Here is a 9,533-nt window from a genome sequence, read left to right as displayed (position 1 = left end):
TCATTTTGCGGTTTCAGCAGCTTGGAATTTTTCCGTTTTTGTTTTGCCCGAGCAAATGTTTATGGGCTGTGGGCTAACTTCCTTTTAACATGCAACAATTTACGCCGCTTTGGCTGAAATTGCATGCGTCTGTGACCCCAAACCAGGCGCAACTTCCCCATCCGCGCACTCCGACTCCTAAAACCAGTGCCCAATTCCAATCCCCACTCTTTACTCCAAAGTTGAAAATGTTAGATGGCGGGCGCCATTTCGCCCCGAATTCACGAGTTTTGGATTTCGCACTCCGAGGACGGGCGGAAATGCTGACAGCTCATGGCATTGCAGCTGCCCGGGGAATAGAAGTGATTTTCTTGCTGCCGTCCAGATACAGATACAGCTACAGATACAGATTGACCAGACTGGTCAGATACAGATATCGACAAGATCAACCGCTTTTTGCTCAAGTCCCGCTCCCATATAAATCACAAGCCGCGCCGAGCCAAACAAAACGAAACGTCAAATTAAAATGCAAATTTAATTGATGTATCGGGCCGGCCAACTAGTTTCCAGACTGTGTGCATTAGAGACACCGATCCGAGAGACCAGACCGATCATTAGATGCAAAAAGCTGAAACTTAAGCTAAAGTGCACCACACACTAGACCGCGTAGCGGAAATTATACCAGCGAATGCAATCTGGTCGCCGCGCTGCCGCGTTGCCGCATTGCCGCGCTGCCGCGTTGCACTTTGCAATTTGAAATGCCTCGTCTAATTACACGCATTTCGCATGTGGCCAAAAGGAGCGGCCCATGGCCAGCAGCCCCTGCCCATCCCTGGCTCCAGGATACGTGCTCCTCGCCCATTAAGTAATAGGCGCGGACCCTGCTAATAGTTGCACTTCCAGTTGCAGTAGCTGTTTCAGTTGCAGTTGCAGTTTCAGTTGCACTTGCACCAAGCAACTCAAGCTTCAAAGGCATCAAAGGCATCAAAGGCCTCAAAGGCAGCAGGACAGCAACTGCGAACGCCTCGGATGACATTACCATTAGGCAGCTTGTGATTGCCAGTTGCTACGCATCTCCGAGATACTTTGGCTAACAGCGAGTGGTGTGATTGCAGTGATTGAGACTCACGGATTGAATTGTAGCACGTGTGCTTCATAAAGTCATAATGGAAGTAATTACATTCTAGGACAGCTGCAGTTTTCAAAACACACCTTAAGGAAAACAAATAATCAAACTGAATATAGGAAAATCGATTGAAGAGATAGCTTTAAGAAGTTCTTGCAAATCAGGAACTTATTTTACATTCAGTTTGTAATGCGAGTTCCCTCTTGGAACTGACACTCGACCAGTCAAAGGTCAAGCTGCGAAGTCGAAAGGTGTTGGTGTCCCTCAATCTTAGACGAGGAGGCGGCGGAGCAGGAGGAGTCGCCAGCGACTTCAAGACAAACATTGACAGGGAATGCAGATGCGGCACAGCCATCTGACAGATACTAAGATACTATGTCTGCCTGTCTGTCTTGGTCCATCTGTCTTCTGTCTTCTGTCTTCTGTCTTCTGTCTATCTGTCTGTGTGTTCTTGAAAACTCCAAATTGGCCGGGCTGCTGTTGCTTTGCATGCGAGGGACTCTGCAGTCGCTGCAGCTGCACAAAGCCAAAGATTCAGATACTTTGCTTGGTTGAGGGCCACAGTCGAAAAAAAATGAAGAACCGAAAGAAGCGGATGAGTAAAATGGCCGCCAAAGCCATGGACCCATGCCGAAATCCAGGCCCAAGCTCCAGCCGAGGCAGCCATGGATGCGATCTGGTCCTGTCCTTATTTTTCATCTCATTTTCTACTTTCTGGCAGTGCCTGCCCCTCGTTGTGCTTTATCGTCTGCTGGAAATCTGCGCACGTTTTGGCCGGGTTATTATGCGCGCCTTGGTTGGCTTGGCTAACTTGGCTAACTTGGCTAACCTGGCTGGCTTGGCTCTTTGCGGGGGCAGCCCTCGAACGTCGAGGAAGGCGAAGAGCATTGGGACTCTCCTCCATCTTGGCTCTTCTCTGCTGCAGTTGGTGTTTTCACAAGAAACCTGGTACTGTGCTGTGGTGGTGTGGTGCTCCCCCAAACCTGGCATCGCATCGCATCGTATCTGGGTATCTGCCAGCACCCCGCTCCCCCCGGCGAGCTGTCAGCCACTTGGCAGCGTGTTTGTTAACATATAGTATTTTGAAGGCGTGGGAGCCGCATTGCAGGCCGGGTTCAGGCCAAGACCGAGACGCTTTGGGCCAAGAGTTGGAGGTGGCTGATGAGGAGGAGGAGTACGTGGAGGAGGAGGAGGAGGTGGATGAGGGGAGCCCGCGGAGAAAAACGTTTTTAAGTTTCTGCCTTTGTCTGCGGCAAACGCCATTTTTCCCCTTGACTTCGTTTGGTCTTGGGCAGAGAACATCCGACTTCGACTTTGACTGCGACTCTAGTTTTCTAAGCTTGGCTGGCTGGCTGGCTGGCTGGCTGGCCATGTTATTTGTCAATGCATGACAATTTTATTGGCTTATTTCTGCGGCCCTGTTGCCGCTCTTTTGGCTCTTTCCGCCCTTCCTGCGGCTTTGATGGACGTTTTGCGGTCTGCAGACACTTTAATTTGGGCATCGCCCGACCCGGCCAATCCGCCATCCTGCGTGCGCAGTCCTAGGAAGGAGGCCGTCCATAGGAGTCTTGCATTTGGATTTGGGCTCGGGCTCCGGCTCCGGCACGAAGTAAATCACATCACGACACAGCTCCAACGATCCAATCCGATCCGATCTGCGGCAGTTCCATTTCCATTTCCAGTTCCATGTTCATTTCCATTTCCATTGGAGGCAATCGAAGTTGCATGCCTGGCATGGGACGGCTAATTACGGGGATCGATTTGTGTTGCTGATATTTTCGGCGACTTGGCGTTAAGCGGCGAATCATGATCCACGGGGTGTTGGAAATTCAGCGAATGCCGCCGGAGAGAAACCTTAACCCACTGAGTACATGCTCAGTTGTGTCTCAGTTAACACAAACATAATACATGAGTAGTGTTCCTCATGAGTGCGGTATGCGAATATTGCCAATTTTTGCGTTTTCCAAGGAAGAGTTCTAACAACATTAGTGAATGCAATCTTAAGAATCTTACTTGTTTTGGCTTTGTTTTTTCAGAGGGTTAAGAGCTGCTGCGATGACGTTGCCATATTCGATGGCCGCAATCGCTCAAGGAAAGAAATCACACGGAATCGTGCCTCATTTTCCGCTCTCCCCCAGTCAGTCGTTCCACCCGCTTTTCCGAGGAACTCCCCCTACTTTATTTTTCACTTTCGGTTAGCTTTTTGCCTATACCTCCTTCCTATAACTATAGCTAAGGCCAGAACTCTTTGGCTCGTTCGTTCGGTGGCTTGGCGGTCTCGTTTCCTCCCATCCAGCGTACTAGCCACATCCACATCCATAGCTGCACCTATAGTACAACCACATCTAAAGCCAGTGCCCTGGGGTTGCAATTCAATTTGGCTTTGTGGAAGTTGCCGTCGCCATTCGCCGTTGATTCTCGTGGCATGTATTTTGCATATTGACGCGCGGCATTTTGTAAGGCAACATTTCACATTGCAATTGGCATTCGACAGCCCAGAGTCGCAGCCACGTTTCGTGCCAAGATAACCAACTGCCACATAGCACACCACACACCACACGAGCTCCTTTGGCTCACAAATGCAATGCAAAATAAAAGCAGCTCAGCTCACGACATCTCGACAGCCGCAGCCCATGACTCATGTGAATGCAAGTCCCGCCACGAACACGATCAAGTCAGTCCGCAAATCAACGCCGACACTCGGCCGATAAAAGCCATCGCATATCTGGATGCATGAACGGCCATATAGCCTATAGTCGCATATAGTTGCATAGCCAACAGATAATAACAATAACCATAACCGCTTCTGACATTTTTATTGAGTGTCTGTTTGATGAGTTGTTCGCCACGACAGGTTTCGGTTTCAGTTCGCAGTTCTCAGTTTTCAGTTTTCAGTTTCGATTCTAGATTTAATTCCCCGTAGAGCTCGTTGCCGTAATCATAGGCCAGTACCGCTTCCACTCATGAAATGCCAGAACCCGGGGCGTCTTTGGTTCATTACACATGTCATAATCAGGGATACTCACTTACTATTCAATTACTACTTATACCTATTACTGCAGCATGAGCATTGCTGTTCCTATGTCGCAATTACTTGGCACCTTTACGAGTTTCATGTTCCGGATGAGATATCACTGAGGTTTCTACGGATTCTACAACTGAACCAACAGAGGTGTTATTAAAATCTTCAGAATGCTGGACAGCTATGGGGATTGGCCCACCTACAATTTGCCTACAAACTGTCCAACTGCTGGCGACGATCGACTGAGGAACCGAAAGAGGGCGGTCGCGATTCCCTCGAATCAATAACCATTCATCATTCGGGCCTAACCGGGATGGGGATGTGGAGCCACATGGCTGACCAAAATTTCTTCATTGGTCCGGGACAAACCTCCTCCTCCTCCGCAGAGCAGAGCAGCCCTTTTGGGTGCCCCGATCGCCTCGTGATGTTCCGCGGATACGCTTTTGATAGGACTTTTGATTTATTACAAATTGAAGTTGATTTTAATCGAGTGTTTGCCAAAGTCCGCACGCTCCACGTACTCCAGTTGGGTTTGGATCGGATCGGATCGAATCTGGAGTGGACGAGGAGCTGGAGTTGGAGCTGGAGCTGGACCTCAAGTTGGACTGGGGCTGATTGATGAGTCGAGCAGCTGTCGAGCGCGTTTGAAATTTATGACAAAATATATGAGCCGCACTTTATCAGCTCGCGGTGATCGCGGCACGCCGCGAATATTAATTGGAGCGACTTGGTCCTGGTCCGTAGGAAAGTGTTTTCCATTTAAATTGAATCTGGAATCTGGGATAAGGGATATGCCTCGGCTCCTTCGAGGGCATTGCATTATTTTATTATAATGTGATTATTTATGCTCCGGCCGAGACGAGACGAGATGAGATGAGACGAGACGAGACGAGACGAGACTTTGGTTTGACACCCGACGATCGACGTGGTCGCATGCATCGAATTGATTTCAAAATTACAGTAATTTTCACAATTTTCTAATTATTTAATCGATTATTGATTTTTGATGTGCGCTAAGTGGCTCACTTAGTGCGTGAGAAATTGATGTGCAGAATCATTTGGCTGCGCCCGCCCGATCTCCACGAGGTGTTGATTTGCGAGGCTGCAGGTGGGGATGGGATAAACGGCATGGATGTGGAGTGCCCACTCCACAGGCTGGCGACTGGTGGGGGCGTAGCAAATGGAGTGCGCGTAGGTCACCCCCAGCTAATGACTCAATTAGGTCCGCTCGCTCGGAAAGTAACAGTGAGAGTAAGAGTATCCCAGCCCACGCAGAAGCAGACGCAGACTCCGGAGTGATCTCTCCCAGCTCTGCAGACGCCCCTGAATCACCCATCACCACGCCGATCCCCTTCGAAATGAGCCTACGAAATCGACGGCAATTGGGAGGAAAGTGAAATCCGAATCAAATTTGGCGCCAAGTGCCAATTGAGGTGGTCCGCCGAGCGGGCCAAGAGCAATTTAGGTGTCTTTCCCCTTTCGCCGCCACGCTCTATTGGTGCAACAAATTTCGGCTGAGGCCGAAATTGAGGACTCGTTCCTGTCGTGTGTCCAGTTGGATCCCCTCCCTCCTCCACCTCCTCCTCCTCCTGTGCAACCGCTTAAGATCGAATAAGATATAATGATAATGCTCTGAGGACGATGACGATCGTAATGAGCTGCAATTGCTGCGCTTGGAGTGTGCCACACTCCTCCTCCTCCTCCTCGGGACTCCGACTCCGACTCCAGCTCCGACTTCCATTTCCACTCGAGTTCGACTCGGCTTCGACCTGCGACTGTGATTACACTTAAGTGGAGTGGCCAATGTGATTTGGATTCTGGCCGGGTTTTTGCTTTGCCCGCAAAGTGGGCTGTGGTCGTGGTTGTGATCTGGAAGATCGCTTTACGCTCTTCAGCTTTCTGGTTTGCGTCGATTTGGCGCAATCATTTCATGGTTAGCCTTAGCATACGCATCCCGGAGCCAAAGTCGGGCCACCAAATTGCTGAAATTATTGCGGTACAAACTGTCACAGCGGAGCCATCAGCGAATCGAATCCAATCGGTTCTTTGGCTCATTAGAATGTCAACAAAATTTCGCTGACAACGATTTAGTAAATTGCCTTGACTTGGTTCGGATTGCCGGCGACTATATGCATATGCATATGGATATGGATATGGAAATGGATTCGGGCAGTCGTGGCTATAATTACTCCGGCCATACTTGGACGAACGCTGGACAGGTGTCCCCTGTCTTCTGTCCACTGTCCGCTCTGCGGGATTCTGAATAATTCAGCTGACTTGACATAACATCGGCGGGGATCCGCGACCTGGTGTTGCATTTCCCGTGACGCGACAGTGCGTAGTCGCAGTTCGAAGTCGGACTCGGATTCGAATTCAATTTGCTTGAATTATTAACGCAATTGTGTGTGCCTGCCATCTTCCCACCATCCCCGATTCGCTTTCAGCCCCTTGAAGGATTTCATAATGCGGGGAAGTCATAAACTTGTTCAAATATTGACGCCCAATTATGGCAATTTGCATTGTCCAGTCCGCATGGCTTATGGATAATTTTCATAATAAAAGTCATGTGCAACGTGCTGCGATTCCCCCACCATTTCTGGGAAATACCCGGTACTGTCTTTGCATTTTATTCTAGGAAGTGCCGTCGTTTGATATTCAATTCCGTTTCGAAGCATCGCCGATATCATTAGCTTGAAAGGTTTTGGCCCTTAAATTTAATGGCCGAAATCGGTGAAAAAATAATGAAGCCATAAGTTGATGGCGAATGGCATGGCACGATACCAAAGACACCAAAGTAATGTGTACTATTTACATCTATGCATTTTCGACAAAAATTTAAATTGTAAAATAGAATATTTGCGGTGAAAATACGGAAACGTGTGCGTTAAATGTGACACCATGGATTGGACTTTAATTTGAAGTTGGCGCCAATGCAGTGCGCAAGCAGTGTCCAAGCAGTTCGCAAGCAGGCGAAGCAGTGAACCGGTTGCAAACGGGTAACACGCACTCAAGCAGGACTTCAATTTGTGGAGTCCCCTTTTTATTGGCTATAAACCAAGTTTAAAGCATAGAAAGCCTCTGGAAGGCACAGCCATAGCCATCACATACGACACCATACGACTCCAGCTACAAGCTACCTTAAAATGCCCTCGAGCACCTCAATTGGCTGTCGATTGGCCAACTAGCGACACTTTCAGTGCCTAATAAATTAATTACGCTTTACGCTTTAATTGATGCCCGTCGTCGCTTTTGTCGCTTTTGTCGGTTTTGGCGTGCGAACAAGTTGGCCAGTTACCCAGTTTGCCAGTTAGCCGGCCAGTCGCAGTCAGGAGCAGAAGTCACCTGGGCTTGGTCAGGTGTCGGCGCAACAACAGAGTCATTAGCCACCGCGCTGGGCGGGATGGGGCTCCTCCTGCTCCAGCTCCTGCTGTTGCTCCTCCTCCTTCTCCTGCTCCACTGGCATCCACCGCTTTCAGTCGCCGAACTATGTGACATTTTTCAAATGTTCCCGCCGGCGGAACAAAGGAGGAGTACGGTTACAGCTGGCCTTGTGCGTTCCCTGGACGCCCCCTTGCCACCTCCTCCTCCTCATCCTCAAGGAACGTGCTGCAATGCCTACGCGTCAGCGTTGGAGTCAATTGCAACGCCAATCGAAGCTGCAAGTACACTCGCAACAAATTAATCCGGAAGTTTGGATTCATATGCCATTCGTCTAAGATCTTTGATGCCTTTTAAACACAATTCGCTTAGGTGCTATAATATAGAAGTTGGAGTTTAGGTTGTAGCTAAGATGTTCTAATCCAAAGTAATATATACAGAGAAACCCATTTGACATATTATTATTATACTCAGTATTCATTCATCGCCAGTTTCGTTGTGAAGTATTCAGTTTCTGTGAGTGCCTGCAACCAAGAGCGGCAGTTCGGCACTGGGCCGTCAATGGTGTCACAACGCCGGCTGAAAGCCAATCCGCGTCCCAGCAATGAGATGAGATGAGCTGCGATGGATGGGACGGAATGGAATGGGATGCGATGAGATGATCGGTCGTGTTCTGGCGGCTCCACCGCATGTACTCACGCCTGTCGAAAGCTATTTAGCCAGCATTCATTCAGAGCTCTTCCTCTGGGCTGATCCTCCAGCCATTCACGGGACTGGACTGCAGTGCCAGGGCAGTGGCAGTGGCAACCAGTTCTCGTCTTCTTCTCCAGCTGCCGCTCAACTTCAGCTGCAGCTTCAACTTCAAATCCCAATCAAACGTCGCTGCCGAGGGGAATGGTGAGAATTTCCTTTGTGGCCGCGGACGGCGTTTTGTTAACAACAAACAAGTGGAATGCAAACTTTCAGTTGCAGCGAGGGAAAACAGAAAACAGAGAGCAGCAGGCAGCAGGCAGAAGGTAGGGGAAAATAAAATAATTTCGGGCCACTCGTCTGGCTGGATGGCTGGATGGCTGACTGGCTGACTGGCTGGCTGGCCACTGACCACGTTGACATCTCATCTCTCGACCGGCGGCAGCACTTCAAAGCCGCGAATGCGAATGCGAACGCGGAGGATTCCCGCTGGCGTTTCTCAGTGCCGCGGCACGAAAAGAATTTCTCGTGCCTCCGCGGTTTGTTAGCGGTTCCTCGGTGCCTTGGTTCCTTGGCTAAGTTCCCAGTTCCCAGTTCCTGGCCAGTTATTCGGCCTGACGAACTGCTGACCAAGCGACCAAGCCGAGAGGTTTTCCGCGTGGTTTATTAACCTTTTTGGCGACAAGCACTGCATCGATAGGGCCTTCGGATTCCGGTCTCCAGGGTCCACTGCCTATCGGCCAACTGCATCTGCGTTCTGACCGAGTTCCACTCGCCCGATCCGTTTTATCTTTTTCGGCCCCTGCAATTAGACACAATGGCTGCGCTTAGCCAGTATCGCAGCGGATATGTTTAGGAGCTATTTGAATATTATTAGCGGCGGATAATTACAGACACGCACACCCACACACACACTGCCGCACACACACAGCACTCTCCAAGTGCCAAGTGCACGCAGGCAGCCGACAATAGGAGGATGATTAGAGGGAGAGGAAGGGGAAGAGGCAGGAGGAGGACGAGCAGGACCCGAGACAATGACACAGAAACGGGTCCTTGGTGCTGGACCTTTGTTACTTGCCGCCAGGCACAGTGGTCAGAAGCCAGATAAAATCTACTTGGATCGGGCAAAGATGCCTACTTAAGATTGCATTGACTTGCATTTGGCAAGCTATCCGAGTGCATAATCGCTTCATTGGACAACAAGGGGAGGATGCATTAACGCAAAAAAGTAGTTTCATCATTGAGATCAAATGCCTTCTACTTCAGAGTAATCATAAAGGTGTCAGAGAATAACTTTCTAATTAAGTGAAGTACTCAACATGAGGTATAGCTCCAAAT

The 9,533-nt window shown here is 49.5% G+C and overlaps 1 long non-coding RNA gene across 1 annotated transcript; it reads left to right on the top strand.

Annotated features, from left to right (window-relative positions):
- The first annotated feature begins 6,996 nt into the window (after positions 1-6,996).
- On the top strand, positions 6,997-8,145 carry LOC120445902. Its single transcript, XR_005615795.1, has 2 exons — positions 6,997-7,932; positions 7,997-8,145. It is a non-coding gene; the product is annotated as an uncharacterized LOC120445902 (long non-coding RNA).
- Positions 8,146-9,533: the final 1,388 nt, after the last annotated feature.

Source organism: Drosophila santomea, chromosome 2R (assembly GCF_016746245.2).
Source record: "Drosophila santomea strain STO CAGO 1482 chromosome 2R, Prin_Dsan_1.1, whole genome shotgun sequence".
NCBI classification, from domain to species: Eukaryota; Metazoa; Arthropoda; class Insecta; order Diptera; family Drosophilidae; genus Drosophila; species Drosophila santomea.
The sequence above is the reverse complement of the archived record's forward strand: the minus strand, read 5'-3'. Positions and strand labels throughout refer to the sequence as shown.